At 40.1% G+C, this 16,802-nt stretch overlaps 1 protein-coding gene across 9 annotated transcripts in view; it reads right to left on the bottom strand.

Moving 5' to 3' along the window:
- Positions 1 to 16,802, bottom strand: part of dlgap4b (discs, large (Drosophila) homolog-associated protein 4b) — a 108,313-nt gene that overhangs the window by 24,428 nt on the left and 67,083 nt on the right. For all 9 annotated transcript variants that reach the window (XM_017422874.3, XM_025007343.2, XM_017422878.3 and 6 more), the window contains one exon: positions 15,825 to 15,871. The gene's annotated coding sequence lies outside the window, so the exon portion shown is untranslated. The remainder of the gene's footprint in view (positions 1 to 15,824; positions 15,872 to 16,802) is intronic.

Raw genomic sequence — 16,802 nt, 5'->3', positions numbered from 1 at the left:
CTTTGCCTGGTGATGCAACAAGAACGGTACCTCTTGTCATTGGGGAAAAAAAAAAGCCCTGCTTATTTTTTTTAAACAATTTTCAAAGTGACAATGAACGGAATATGAATCAGCCACCAAAAAGAAACGACCTTTCTTCCTTTGGAAAGGATAATGCAACATTCATTCACTCAAAACAACAGTCCATTCACAGGTCAGTCTGACCTGAAGTGCATTTGCAGAAGAAAAAAAAAAAATCTCCATAAATCAAACGCTGGCTTTTATGCCATCATCATTAACAGGCTGCAGACATCGACTCATTTAGAGTTATTAACACAGTTTTCCTGAACGCCATATCTGCCGATAGGGTCAAATCCTCTCAATCCTTTTACACAACATTAACTAACTGCTCCGTATCCCATCATGACACGCCGTTCAGCTGAGCTTGGCATGCTCGCCTTAATATGTCAAGCACTATGACTTAAAGTGACAGTGATAGCTTCGGTGGAGGCAGGCTTGTCTGACAAGCAAAGCTGACTGATACTTAATGCCCGCCACCATGCAAGGCGGCTGATCGTGTAATTGCCTGTGTCTGTCCGCATGTGTTTGTCTGTCTGTTCGCAAAATATCTCATGAACCAGTGCATGGATTTTAATGAAACTCTCAAAATTTTATCTTTGCAAGTACATCTACAACCGATTAACCTTTGGAGTCAACCTCATTTAAGATGACCACCACAGTTAATTGACCTCAGTCCAGACAGAAATGGCTACAACTCAGTTAATTTTACAGATATTGAGCTAAAATCTGGTGTGATAGTCACTGAGACTCATCCACAGCTTGTACTCTGAGTGCTACCAGATTATGGGATATCTCTGTTTAAAACTTTGGCATACAAGGCAATGAGTGATATCCTTTAAATCAAGGAATGATGGATTCATTAGAAAATAACATGTTTTTTATGCCCACTGTGGATCACACACTACATGGAAAAATAGAAGAAAGTAGAGACATAAAACAAATGAAAAACATAGGCTCTTTCTGATAGCATCGAAGGACATTTATGTGTTTAAAAATGCTATTTCAAACACTCTAAGAAGGATTTTAGTTCCTACTTGTTTTTGTGTCGTAATTTTAAAACATCGACACTTGCACCAAAAAGACAAAACAGAACAAAACGTAATTTAGGAGCTAGTTAAGCAGGCATGCCAATTAAAAGGCCCTTAGAGATACAATAATTGGATTTGCAGAATGCGGTCTCCAGTTCACTAAATCCTTACACCCCAACTTCAATGAAATCTGGGGAATAAGATGGAAGTGTTTGTTTGATTAAAAACCAAACATTTCAGCTACTTCTTTAATGAAGCACTTGCGGAAGACGCACTGTGATCAATTGAATCAATTAACCAGAAAACAAACAAAGAAGCATTTTACTGTTTCCCTTTGGAACCTTTTATACACTATCTAAGATTTAACTAAAATATTCAAATCTGAACAAATCAAACCAGTGCATTTCATTTCAAATCCAGCTACAGTTTATGTTACCATGAGAGCGACCATTTAAATTTGGGTCAAGATGTTATTTCCTCTGCCAGGTAATAGAAAAACTGAAATAGTCAATAAGCCCAGCAGACAAACATGCTTGTCATGTTATTTTCCTACAATTGTTTCCTCTCAGTGAAAATACTGCAGTGGGTTAATTCCACAAGAAAACCAAAAAAAAAATAAAATAAATGAACACCTGTTGGATGTTAATATGATTTGTACTCGGCAAAACCTGGCAGAAACTATTGTTTTGCTTTATTTATTGTCACATATATTAGCAATTAATGACACAAAGTCTTACTGCAGTGTGAACATGTGAAGTAAAAAAAAATTCAGATAAGATTTTTATTATCTGAGTGCAGAACGCATCATAAATGAGGATTTTTTTTTCTTCACTAATACTATTTTTTCCTAAAAAATATGTACACAAAAACCTTAAAGTGTCAGTGTGCATTTCTACACCCTGTTTTTGGAGTGTGTGGAGGCAGCATCCCCCTGCCTTTTGCACTGGGGAGAAGCCATCTGCTCCTCCGGTGGGAAAGAGGGAGGGGGTGTGTGGGTGGGGGTGGGGATGTTTGGCATCATGTCCACTTCATGACCTTACCCAGTGTTTCTGTCGCCGTGCTGCAGGCAGTTCGCGTCAGTGACCACAAGAGAGCGACGCACTCAAGAAAAGCTGGACTCTACTTCTGCGGGGGGCGCCGTGACTTTTTCTGCAACTTTTCAGGAGGAATATTGAAGTGTTCAATTTCACGAGCGAGCGAGTTCAAGCTAGAGACATTCCACCCCAGCGGTTCCCGACTTACAAGTCAGACCCTTTCCTCTTTTATTAGTCCGAGAGGCGCGCGAGTCATTAAAAGAGATGAGGCAAACAAACAAACTGGCTGCGCAAATTACTTTCAATTATTTATACTTTTTGACAAGCTTTTGAGGAAGCAGTGTTGGAGCATAAAAAAATGACATTTGAATCCTGCACAGCAGTGATTTTCTATCACTTTTATCCAGAATACTGCAGTACTGGCACAGATATATGCAATATTTGGATAACATGCACCTGTAATAATGTTAAATATTGCAATGATGATATCAGATGCTATGAACTGACAATTTCCCCTTTTTTTCCTATCATCTCAACACTACATATGGGCTCCAGCACTTCAGCTACTAACATCTCAATCACTGTAGACATTTAGGGCAGTGGGGGGGCCATCTGATTGCCAAATATTCTAATAGCATTCCAGCTTGAGCCTGTAATTTATTACCAGAATGATACTGCACACTGGTATTGCAACAGCGATCAGTTTTCAGTATATTGTGAAGCCTCAGTGTGAGCACTGCTGTAATCTGTGAGCATCCAGATTTGTCAGGCAGTTGCCAGTTCCTATATTGGCATGTCTGTGGGTGGCCAGATTTAGATGAGAGACCATGCAAAGGACATCATCCTCTCATCTGAGCAACAGTAGACAACATGGAGGCAGCTCAGTCAGTCAGTCCTGAGCCCATCTGCTCCACAGGCTTATAGCACTGCCCTGGAAGACAGGGGGGGCAGCTCTGCATGTGTTTGTGTGTGCTGAGTCTAAACACAGTGTATGTGTGTTACATGACATACGAATGCTTACAGACCACAGGTGAGGAGGGATGGGGAAGTAGGAAATCAGGAAAAGGAAAGCTGCGGCTAGCGTGTGACGGGAGTGGAAATGAAACAAATCTCAAAGGAACGAGGAGGTGTGAAAATGAGTAAAAGTGTTGTAAACTGAGCACCGGGGAGAAGGGGTAGCAGCACAGAAAATAAAGACAGAGAGCAGGGGAGAGACAGGATGTAGAGGGAAATATGAGATCAATGAGTTCATTTCTTTATTTTTGAAAAAAAAAAGAAACACGTTTTTTAGTTAAGAAAAAAAAAAGAGGTTCATTGGTGCTGGAGGAGGAAATGTGTGTGTCCGTGAATAGTGTTTGATGCAGCATGTGTTCATTAAAAGGTGTGAGTGTGTAAATGAGTGTGAACATGTGATGCATAAGCATGTGGAAGATAAATATCCGTGGATGGTTGAAGGGATCTGTATTTACTTAACTTTTGGGGTAAAAGAACAGGTTTAGAGTCAAATAGACGCATTCACTGAATTCTTGTAAGGATCTTAAGGGAACACTCACATATACACAGACGATGGCACATTCTACTGCACCGAATATGTCTGTGTGTGGGGGTGTGTGTGAGAAAGAGGGAGAGAGAGAGGGAGTAAAGCAAGCTAACCTTGTCCTAATTACACTCTATCTATTCCATCCGAGCTGTGCTCTGGCCTATTTTCACAGCTATAAATTTATCACTCTCCCCTCTGTTGTGATAGATGACCCACTCATTTTAGCCCATCTCTGAAGACTATGAGCCAGATAGGAAGTCAGTGGAAGACAGTGGCACCACTTCACAGCTCACAATGGCAATGATGGAACTTTCCATGTCCTGGAAAACTATTTCTGGCTTCGAAATCTGTACATGAAGAGAATATGGTAAATTGAAGGACTTCGGCTACCAAATATTTTAGTAATTGAGTATTTAGTTGATTAATCTACCGATTAATCCTGTTTATCTGTGATACATCAGTGGTTTTCAGTCACTTTTTCTATTAGTCCCTGACCTGTACCTACAATAAAAGCTGTTCCTTCCCTTTCTGAACGCTCACGCACCGGTACACCACGGAAAAGCTATTCAGTTATATTTTTTTCAATTTCGAAACTCTTTCCAAAGCATTTAGCTTTGCTTTATATAAAGACGTCAGTCACTCGTATCCTGCAGGCCCTCGGATGAGATGTCAGGATGCCTGTGAATCTGTTACAGCGTTTGATTTTATTGTTACAAAGTGACAGTCTCTGACAGATATATAGAGCTGAGTGAGAAAATAAATCTAAGTGTCTGAGTTGGGTCTGAGTGCAATACCTTGGCTTTTTTTTTGTCAATCCAAGACTTTTGATGTGTGTGCTTATGGAAATATGTTTAAGACACTCAATCAATTTGAATGCAGGTGAGCTCCTCCTCAAGAAACATGTAAGGCATCAATGCTGGAAACATAGAAGTCTAACAACTGGTGATTTCTTTTATAAAATCAAGTTAGAGTTCGTAAAACGAGCCTTAATTTCTGACTAAAGCTTATTGTAATTCTAGAGTCACCACACTGCTTTTATAGAGCTTCTGTCAGACATTTTTTAACTTCTGAACACCAGTTTCTGCATGATATTTTAGGACATTGTGTCTTGTTGGTCTCGTTGTGAAGAGTGATTGTGTCTGCAGGGGATTCCTTTTCACTCAGAGACCATCTCTCAGAGATGTGGCATGGTTGCGGTAGCTAATTTGATTTTATTGGAGAATATTTGAGCGTTTCTTCTGTTTGATATAGTCCTAAAGTTTTGGCCTTTTTGGCAAAATGTAGTGTTAGCATGCTGTGCAACAAGAATATTTGTCCTCGTAAAACACAGTTACCACTGAACAGCATGCAGCCACATAGTTTTAAAAAAGAATCAAATCCAAGATTTTTGTCTCGAGGAGTTTCTGTAATCTATTTTTCTGAGTTACACAATGAATCGTTTCAGCCCTAGTGTACTGTTTCTTTTTTTTTTCTTTTTTTGGATAGCTTTGGAAAAAACACAAAACAAAAAGGAACATAACTTTTGTAATAAACAAAGAACCTTTTCTAATTGTCCACCTATAAATGTTATAAGGCGTTTCGCACTTTAAGCCTGTGTGTAAAGGACCAACTATCCTAAACCTAAAACTGATCCAAACACAACAACTAACGGATTATATATTGTTCTTTAGTTCCATTTCTTTTACTTTTAAAAACCAACGGGCAGTAGGTGAAAATACAGAAGCTTAGTCAAATATACAACGGCAGTTTTAAAATTCACTGTTTCATATTTTCTGTCACTGGATTCTTGTCATAACAAGTCAGAGCACAATGATTCATAAAATCGTATACACGTATGTGTATGAGACTGCCTTTCTCTTCACCTACGCTGTGTGTCTGTGTGGGCTTTCCCATCGTGTTGGGTAGCAAAATGAAACCTATCTCTACTTCTTTTTCTACAGTAGGTAGTAAAGCATAAATGATATATATTTTTTTTTAGTTTTACCTCATGGAAGGTTCAAAGCAACAACGCTGCAGCTCGGTTAATGGTCAGAGAAAACTGTCACCATAGAGCATTAACAACAAGCACATACTGGTTGGAAATCTGTGTCCACAGCATGAGATCCCGTGGGCCTGAACAGCAACACACACGATACAGATACCTCCTCTGTAGGCATAGATTGCACATTTATTTACAAGTGATCTTTGTTGCCCCTTTGTTGACAGAATGCGTGTTCTGTTGTTTGATTACTTCCTGAAACATATTTAAACCTTTTTGTACAAAATGTGCTGCAATAACTGCTGCATGTAATCTTACAAGGCAGGGCGCAGAGAGACAGATGTGGATCTGAGCTTTTCCACTGGATGTTAGAGGGTGGTCTCTTCAGTATGAGCACAATGACTCAGTGAGCAAAATGGCCACATAAATACTTTTTAAGAGTATATGTAGGAAACGAAGGGGACTTAATGTCAGGATCTTGGGAGTTTTGTGTTTTTTCCGTTATATTATATTGTTGGTTACTTGTTTCTATCATCCATGTTATTGACCGTTATTTCCCTCACTCATCCTTGGCTTCAGTTAATCACTCATGCCTGAACTTCAACAGGCTATTATCCTCAGCTGCACTTACTCAGTAATCATCCCTCCAAGCATACGGATACTCCCAATTTACACTCACTCGTCGTTTTGTCACAATGTTTTGCTCTCCTGTGTTTTACCAAAACAGGAAACTGTGCTCCCTAGACTTTCTTTTTTTGATTACTTTGCTGATAGCCCTTTTGTTTTGTTTTTCTGCTTTATGTTTTTTGTTTCTCTCATCCTGAGTTTTCACTCATGTTTTTAAGATCGTGCACAACAAGCCTACAACATCTTATCTTACGGATGAACTTTAAAACTTGTATCTTGTAGTGAGGGTGGCTAATTAAAACAGTATCAGGAAAGGTCAAATATGGAAGAAGTTGTTCAGATCTTTTGATGTAAGGGCTCTGAGGAAAGGTTATGAACAATTAATATCTTACCTGTTACAGAAAGCCCTTTGAACAATCTCAGTTTAGAGAAATTGGATTTAATTCTGACCACAGTGGCACAGGCAAACAGTATTCTAAACCTTTGCATGGTTTTTATTTTCACATTACACAAGTATTCTTGCAGAAATATTACGATATTCCTGCAGGAAGTGCCCTGGGCTGCGCTGGAAGTACGTGCAAATAACTACAGAATTTTTTGTAAATCACAGTGTATTCTAAAATCGATGATGTAAGAGAATAAAGGTGTTTGAATGAACCTTTAAAGCATTTTTGAGACTAGAGCTGTTTTTGGTTTGCAGCTGTCTCTGTTCTTGCATAAGCTAAATGTTAGCTTGTCAGTCCAGTCAGAATTAAACTCTATTGTTCATCTATAGCAGGTAAGACATTAATCGTTCACAACCCTCCCACAGAATTCTGCTTCAAAAGACCTGAACAATCTTTTTTAATTTAGCAACATACTGTATTTAATCCAAACCAATTTTAGGCTCGAGGCGCTTCATTCATGGTCCAGTACTCCTTTGTGTTTTTTTTTTCTTGTTATTTTTCCTCTGTGAGAATAAGAAAGGGGACGTCTCCCACTGAGTGCTGTGCACAGTGAGGCACACAGAGGGTTGTGGGCTACAGCTGCGGCCACTTTCTCTGGATTCGGGGCAAATTCACATGACTAATGCGAACAGACAGAGAGACGTGCATGCCCACACCCAGGCACTTGCATATTCTTTATGGGTGCGCATACAGAAAGATTTTTTTTGAAAGCAGACACCGTGCAAATATAGTTTCTCACACAAATGGCTATCCTCCACACACAGCGAGGATCCTCTTCAAATGCTGAAAGGCTCATGCATTATAAGGAACGCTGAAGCCTTCACTTTGAACTCTTCTGTTATTTCAGCTCATCGCATCAAATCTCAGCTCAAGGCGGCTGCTGTTGATGAGACAGCAAACAACACAAACCACATCAGTCAGCAGGAAAATTAGAAGTTCAGTTAACATTCAGCCATGTTTTAAATCTTTTAGTGTATGCCCCAAACTTACAGACGTAAGTGTCGTTTTTTTTGTTATGTTAAAGTCATGTTCCATCTATGAGCTACACGTGTATGAGTGCTGAGCAGCAGTCACTCCCAGTCTTTTATGATCCACTGCAGCACTGACATAAATCCCTCCAGGATAAGCTTTAAACGCCACCAGTTCAAAAATGCCCTTGGCCTGACACACAGTTCTTTGTCTAGAACATGCATGCAGCCTCGACCCCAAAAGAGATGTTCTGCTGTAAAAGTGAAGAGTTTAAAAAAAAAAACTTCCAGTTGGGAAAGGGTCACCATCAGACGGGGGGAGGAAGGACAAGGGTCCTCGCTGGATGGCATGTAGGTCAGGAACGCATTCATGTGAGAAAATCCTCACGTGACTTCACAATAATACTCTAATGGCAATCTGTCAACGTATCAAGCAGTCAATGGCACAGAGATGAGCCGCTGCCTCATAACAACAGTCATAACGCCAGCGGGAAAAGCAGAGATGGTGCATTTACACAATTTATAACCCAACGCTCTGAAGTTTAATAGAGATGAACTGCAGTACCTAACACTGTGTTGTTGCCAATTACATGTAAGTTTTTTATCACAGCAGAAACATACTGATTACAGGTTTATGGTCCATTCAAGTGTATTTTTGAGAAAATGTAGTTGTATATTAAATCATTCGCTGCACAGCGGGTTCATACATCTAATTTTTGTTATTTAAAGTGAGCATTTACTGATTATCATCTTGTTCACCACCCACAGCTGTAGAAGCACAAAATTATATAATCCACTGCACAGTATTGTCAAAATGTCAGAGTTTTGACAAGGGGTGTCAGAGGGATGTCAGTCGTTGACTTGGCCGAGACTCTTTTCTTTTTTAATTAGGCTCATAATAACCCTTGTACTCGTGTGATGTAGAGTCGTTCCAAAACTCTGTAAAATGTTATTTTACAGCCGTCGCTGAAAGATTTCAGCAGGTCCCTGTCATCCCTCGAATGGGTTTTGTTTGGAAAGTTTGAAGAAGCAGTCTTTAAGCTAAAAGCTGAACACTGTTCCTGTCATATGTAGTCGTGGACGCTGGGAAGCAGGAGGCGGGTGGATGAAGATCAAAACAGGTTTTTAATACTTAAACAGGCAGGAATGCAAGCTAATGTGATGAGATATGGCAACAACTGGCCTAAAAGACTCTAACAGGTGTTGACAGGAGAATATAACCAAGACTTGGGCCTACCCTAATACATCTACATCTAACCCTGTTGATTATAGTCCCCATATTTTGTTAAAACTTGCTGCATTCAAGCTAATGAGAGTTTGCTGAAGGTGAAAGGTATGCAATATTTTGGATTCTGTCATAAATCGAAGTAGCCTATTGACATTTTAAATCAATGTTGGAGCTGGATTATAAGGTTAGGGAAACACCATGGGGATTATGATTCAGGCTGAGAGGCAGAATTATCTCCACCTCGTCTCAGCTGGTTATCAAACTGTCATCAAACTGGTTTTGTCTCTTCAAGCTTCTCTTTAAAACCTTTCATAGAGTCTAACATTTCAACTTTTTCTGCTCTTCTTTGTGAATCTGTAAAAACTTTGAAACTGGAACAACACAAATGCTATTACTTCCTTCTGGGAAGGTGAAATGGGTCTGTTTATGTGTTAGGAGCCGTAGAATTGTGGATCTGACACACTCCCCCAGGGCTAGGATGTTACCGACTGGATACACCGAAGGAAAGAAGGGAAAAAAATAAAACCAGACAGCTATGTTTCACAATAGACAGGAGGATATTCTCTGATGTGTGCAGTTAGTCCAGGTTGCATGCAGTTGTGTCTGATCACAGCAGTCATTCACTCCTGACAGTCAAGTGACAGTGATTGAATGTTTTCAACACCAGACAAAACTGAAGATGTTTCCATCTTCTCCTAAAGCATGATGCATTTTTTATTTGACACTGAAGAGTTTTAAAAATTTTTTTGCAATTTTGGTTTCTCATGCTTTTTTTCCATTGACATACTGGGCATCTATATTAGACTCTATCATCTTTTTTTTACATATAGCCATTAAAGGATTAGTTCAGACTATCTGAAGTGGGGTTCTGTTAAAACAAATCTTTCTTGTTGTAGATTTGTTGGAGACTAGATACTTTTTACTTTTGGAGTGACAAGTTAATGATTAATCCTAGCAAGGCCAAGGCAAAAATGGACTGCTGACATCTTAAAATAACTCCATACTCAAAAATTTCACAACTGCTCGTGCACACACCAATTTATAAACCCTTTTTACTGTTGTCAGTGGGAAGTGCCTCGAGCTAGATTTATACTTGATGTGCTAAACACTGTGCGAGTGCACGCACCAACAGTGCCACAATCACGCCCCCCTACGTGAAGGTCCCACGCAGTGTCGTGGCACACGGTTGTGCATCTCCCAATTTTTGTAACTCGGTGCGGACTGAGCGTGCTGCTCGATTCAAAATAAACGATTTCGGTGCTCTCGCGGAGCTGGTTCGCCTGTACCAGCATTTATATGATCCCTGTATGAGAGATCACAAATATAATCACATGGCTCAAAACTCATGGAAGGAGTAATCGGTAAAGAGGAGTGTTCATAGACCACAGAGGGGGAAAAAATATTGGTCTAACGATGGTCGAAACACAAAAAATAAAATGATCCACTGTAGCCCTCAGTGGATATTTTTTTTGCCAGTGAGAATGCCATGAATGAGGCATTATTTTCTATTATGGTAAGCATACAATGCAGCTAACCATCCATAAAATGTCATGTATTACTCAACATTTGAAGCTAATAAATCAATGAAAGTCAAGCTGAAAGCATTTTAGTTTAAACATCCTCTCTGTATCACAGCCACAAACTAAACAGTTCTTCCTCCTGAATATGTGCTGTACTGCAGGCAGCCATTTTTGTGTGTGACGTCAATCGATTGTCCTCTTTTTTTTACTGCATTTCCACTGGTTATGTGGTGTCACCTGTCTTTTCAGAGAAAACTGCACCAATATAAGTGTTAAAAAAGCCTACACTGCTTGCTCTGAAGCAAGACTGACTAACTGCAACACAAGTGCTACAGCTAGCTGATGCTGCTGGCTGCTGTTTGTGACTACTAATAACCCCAGGATTCTGTGTAAATAATCATGTAATGAGAAACTGATAGCAACAATCCACCTTGGTGTTGGCCTCACTTGGACTTGCTTGTAAATAAGGTCTTGTAAAATATATATATATATATCTTCAAACTGACATTTACAACGATATCTAAAACAGATAACATACAAATTGTGGATAACCTGTCCAAAAAACCCCACTTCAAAATATTTGAACTGTCACTTTAAAAGGGGTCCTGCCTGTTTGCTGAAATTTCTCCACTTTTATCCACAAAGGCCCCAGCACTTGCAGCAAAATACTTACAGAAACGCTGCCAATCACATTTTTTTGTCTTACTGTCTGACTGTCACTTGTGTGCATGAAGAGGAGGAGACAGAAATTACCACAGGAGGACACATTTTGCAATTTACGCTTCTTTAGACGGGATTATTTGGAGCAAGCAAGCAAGCAAATTGGAAAATTGGTGGCAACTTTTCAACAACAAGCCCTGAGATAGCAGAATAAAGTGAAGATTTTGAACCTGTTCTATTAATAGTGAGTGTGTTGTGTGTTTAAGCTTCTTCTTGAGATATTAGAAGGTATCTGTGCCCTGAGTTGAGTTATTAACCTGAAAGAAACACAGATCTCAGAGGTAGCGTCACATTTTATCACCAAGTGAAATCGAGGTTTCTTTGTTACAGTTTTTTTTAAGCGTTCATATCCTGTTTTTGAATTTGCAGATGAGATGATAAACGGCCATTTTCTTTGAAAGTAATTTTCACAATATGTAGGACAATGAGAGCACTCTAACACAGAACAGGTTTTGTAACAGCAGCGGACGAGCACTTCATCCTGCTACTGACAGAACAGACTGAAACAAAAGAAGTTGTCTGTTGTGATTCAGGGGAATTGCCCGAGTCTCCTTCTCTGTGTGTGAAGACGGCTAAAAAGAAAGCAATCAATCACAGCTGTCCAGCACCGCTCAACTTTCTTTTTACATTCTCATTCTGAGCGAGCGCGGCTTTGATCGTCACGTTTCATCAGCGCCGTGGAAGCATCCTCCCTGCTTCTCCTTTCATCGATCCGATCGCCGCCCCTCCCTGGCAAAAGCTACTCGTCCGACCCGAAGAGAAAAGTATGAAATTAACCTGCTGTGGTGAGTGTTGTATGATTAATGTGTCATCAAACGACATGGCTTTTGTGCACGCTTCAAGTCCAAGAGGCACTGTCAAATGCAACCTCCAGATCCAATTCTAACACCCCCAGCATGCTCTATTGTGAGTGTGATGCCTGCTACATACTCTAATCTCCCACCCCAAGGAGACGCTCGAAAGAGGTGTTACAGGATAGACAGAGAGGAGGCCAGTTATTGGAGCTTCCTGTTATCTCCAAAGTGCAGTATTACAGCTCTGATTCTGGAGGAAGAACAGGAAATATGTGCCCACATGAGTGGCTCTATATTGTGGTCTGTTTGAGCAGAAGTGTGTGTGTGAATGTCGGCCATATTTGTATGCTAATACTTGCCTCTGTGTGTACGTGTGATATAGAAGTGGATGTGAGCATTAAAGGAAACACTATTAGCTGTATCTTGTTTATGAGCAACAGCTGTGTGTGCAGTGTGGCACTGAAGAGGCCACAGGAAGTGAGGAAGTATTTTTCCTTCCAGATATAAACCTTAAAATAATTTTTGTGCAGCGTACATATTTTTTTAAAATTAAAATCCCAAGGAGAGAAAAAGCCCCCCGAAAAAGGAGCTGCGTTAATGAATGCTTTTTGTATAGAAAAAGTTTACGTTTTGCTCAAGCTAACCATGATAAAATGTTCTAAATGTAACAGTAAAATAGTGAGAAATACCAGCTGACTCATTTGAGATTGTTCACCACATGATGCAATAATGTAGCAACAAGCATCAATGCCGTCAGCTCCCCTCAGTAAAAGTTAGGCGAGAAGAAAAACATTAAATGCAGCAGGAAACGACCTGCAGCCCAGACTTGTGGAGATAAATCATATTTGTTACTGGGATTTGACTTTTCTGATCTCTCGTAAGCACCGGTGGACTCATTCGGGCGTAAAGTGGACACGCTCGCTCGCCTTTAGGTTATCGGAGAGGGGAGCATCTCTGAGATGAGCTGCAGATCACCTCTCAGGTCCTCGCTGGTCACTTTCAGCTTATTATGGGTTTAAAGCCTGCAGCTTGACTCCTGTTGCTCAGTTTTGCTGCTCCTTATAAATTCCTCTCAAGCTGTTCTCAGTGACGGAGGGGCAAAATGGAAATCATTAACATATGCTCTCTGAGACGGAGACGAAATCAGAGGAGAAACACAGCGACCAAAAAAGAAGCTCTCTCCATTTTGAATTATGTTTGCAGCCATGTTGTCAAAACTTTTTCATTACAAAGCAAAATTACACAGGAAGTGGTGACCACACACATACAAAAAACTTTTTGAATTTCCTGATATAATAAGAAGAGAAGCTTAAATGCTTCCTTTATTGTCTACTACAGCTCAGAAAACACTGGACTATTCTTTAGGCAAAGGAAAGAAGATTGTTATGTCCCGCATTTCCTTGCAGCTGCATTTCATAAACTCATAAAGCCAAACTGATCAGGATTCATGAAAATAAATATGAAGTCAGGACTGTGGGCATGCGAAGCATACAGATGAGCAGCCTGTGACAACATATTGAAGTTATATGACGTCATCTCCTTCTTTTGGCCTTTAAGGGGTCACCTCAATGGATCATCTGCCTCCATCTGATCCTCCTCTGTCACGCCAACCCTCTGCAGATCCTCCTTCACTGCATCCATAAACCCCCTCTGTGGTTTCCCCTTTCCCCTCCATGTTCAACTTTATCCTGTCATGGACTTAAATATTTTTGAGTTTATTTTGCTTTTGGTTCCTTGTTTAGTGTTTCTGTAATTCTTTGTTATTTCTTGTTCCTCTTGTGTTTAGTTTAGTTCTTGTGTTTTCCTGTGTCACCATTCACCTGTCCTCTGCTCAGTAATTTTCTGATCTGCCTGCCACGCCCACCTCACCTGTTCCTTGTCATGTTCCCAGCTGCAACTCATTTTCCTCTCACCCCCTGTTCTTTAAAACCGGTCTCTTATCATCCATCCCTCGCTGGTTCATTCCTTCAGGTCGTTCCTGTATGTCCGTTTTTAGTTCCTGGTTGACCCTGTTTCTTTTTTTTTCTTTTCATTTTGCCGCTGCCACGTCAGCCTTTGTTTTCTTTTTCTCTTTTTGTTAATAAATTAGTTTTAGTGTTTTACTTTGTCATGAGTCTGCCTTCTGGGTTTGCCATGCTCCATCATAACATATCCTTTATACAATATTTCCACTTTGTGAATTTAACTCTTTACTTTTGTTAATTTGGATATTTTGAACGGATTCTTATTTTGCTGATATGCCTGTGATGAAGCCTTCGAATGACACAGTGACAAGAACACAATAGTCTCAGTTCTTAAAACACTTTATGTGGAATATTTTCTGGCTTTCTGTAATTTCAGTCCTGCAGACCAACATAACAAATAAGTGGAAGTGTGAACTCTCATTGCAACAATTGTTGCATGATAAATCTTGACATTTCCATCCTCCCCCCCAAACGTTGAGACAATTTTCGATCACAGAAAGACTAGGAAAAGATGACATGAGGTCACGTTTTTTGACTATTTACCTGTACCATAATGTCATGAACTCTTTCAGATGTCTTGAAACACAAATCCCTATAGTGCTGATCCTGCTTGTGTGAATAGAAAACAGTAATATTTGCACAAAAAAATGGAAGCCTTGACATTCCTTGAAGGGCCTCATATCACCCGTTCACTTGAATGCCAGAGTTTTAGATTAGGATCATCTCATGGTGAGTAATGTCGACATTGTAATTGCTGTGGTAAAACCTAGCACAATCTCATGTGAGACTGCGAGATCTCATGCGATATGTTACTGGTTGGAGTGTGTGCTGCGAATGACTCTCAGCTACTACCATGTAAAACTTTAGTTCAATATCTGTACATTTCACTGAGTTCTAGACATTTTTGAGTTTGCTCAGATCACTTTGCTGCAGTGGTTGTCTTGAATCGGACTGGCTTCAGAACTTAATCTGTTGTAGGTGTACATCCAATGATTACTTTCTGAAACTTTCACACACACACACACACACATACAATAACAAGTAAATTCCACATAGAAACTTCTCAGCTGTGAGTTGATCCATTAACATCTTAACTGTAAAGACAACAAACATGAACACATCTGTGCAGCCTGGGTCTTTCTAATAATGACGTGTTCTATCTATTTACCTACAGAAGATCTGTTAAACGTGCAATAATAACTCCTTTAATATCAGTAATAATTTTCTATTACCTTGTGTGTAAACAGCATACAAGGTATGTTTCTGAAAAATGTGCCTCTGAGTTCAGTAATAACAGCCTTAACTTTTGTGCATTTGATATAAAATCAGGTCAGAATCTGCATACATCTCAGATAAAAATTCATTCGATGCAGGTTTAATAATAAAGGAAAAAATGGTTCCTGTTCATATCTGCAGTGCAACCCTGCAGTCTTTTATCTCTGCAATCACGTCCAGCCTCAAAACTACAACACCAGCTTTCAGACGTATAGAGAGCCACTCTTACCAGGCCTTTAATGGAAACACTGCAGCTTCTGTGAAAAAAAAAAGTTTCACATCCTCATCCATTATTGATAATGCCTTAAGCCCTTCCTTGCACTCAGGATGATAAACTTAAACCAGAAGTGGCAAGTCCACAGCAGAACACGGAGGGACAGATCTGTGTCTGAAAGTTGAATTTTCCAGTGCTGAGTCCTACTTTGATGAGGTGTCGGCGTGTTGGCTAGGAATAGCAATTAGTTCCTGATAAACTGTGTCAGAGATGAAGCCTGTCTCTGGTTTGGTGAGGTGAAGTGAGATGAAGAGTAAAGGTTCAAGGCTCTGTGTGTGTGCATAAGTATCTGTGCTCTCGTTGAGTCAGTTTAATCAAATTAAAAGCAGCATGACCAGCTGAGTCCTGCGGTCAGCTGAGGGACTTACATTGGCAGCTCATTTCTCAGAGGTCTTGATCTGAGTGGGACGGATTCCTGAAAGAGAAACACAGAAAACCGTGTTAGATACAGCCATGTTACGCTTTACTTGTTACGGGAAAAGTAAACCTGAGCTATTTTAGGATACAACAAAGTGTAGAAATCTATGAAAACTCAGACAGAGCAGAGGATGAGTCTTTGTCACGCAGCACAGAAAAGCAGGATAAATGAAAGGCCTAGCATCCCTTAAAGCAGGGGTGGCCAATCCTGGTTCTCGTGGGCTATCCTGCATGTTTTCCTTGTTTCCCTGCTCCAACACACCTGATTCCATGGTTTAATTACCTCTTCATGTTCTGCAGAAGCCTGTTAATTATCCATTGATTCAAATCAGGTGTGTTGGAGCAGAGAAACAAGTAAAACATGCAGGATAGTGACCCTCGAGGACCAGGGTTGGACACCCCTGCCTTAAAGAATACATATCACCCGCCACCTTTCTTGCCAGAGTTTCAAACTAAGATCATTTTATGTTGAAATATGACAGAGTTGAAGCTGTTTTGGTCAAATCTTGAAAATAACATTATGAGCAATCTCATGTTTTATCACGAGATAAAGCTTATAGCCATTTTTATGTTTCTGAAGGTCAGTTGGCTGTGGTGGCCATCTTGAGTTGGGTTGGCTTCAGCAGTTAACCAGTTGCAGAGTTACATCCTATAATTATTTTCTGCCAGGTTCATCAACTTTCGTCCAGTCGTTCATGAGACATTTCGATAACAGACAGACACACACATACACGCAGAAGTGGGCAAAGACATTATCAGGCACCTTCGCCTTTTGGCGGCGGGCATTAATAATCAGATTTGGATCAAAAAAGACATCAGAACAGCCTAGCAAAGGAGCAAACAGCTCCACTTTTTTATTCTTTACTCTGGTGTGCCCTACTTCCTGTTTTTATCTCATCTTCCACACCTTGAAGGGGGGGGGGGGGGGG

The sequence above is a fragment of the Kryptolebias marmoratus genome, linkage group LG4 (assembly GCF_001649575.2).
Source record: "Kryptolebias marmoratus isolate JLee-2015 linkage group LG4, ASM164957v2, whole genome shotgun sequence".
Classification (NCBI taxonomy): domain Eukaryota; kingdom Metazoa; phylum Chordata; class Actinopteri; order Cyprinodontiformes; family Rivulidae; genus Kryptolebias; species Kryptolebias marmoratus.
The sequence above is the reverse complement of the archived record's forward strand: the minus strand, read 5'-3'. Positions and strand labels throughout refer to the sequence as shown.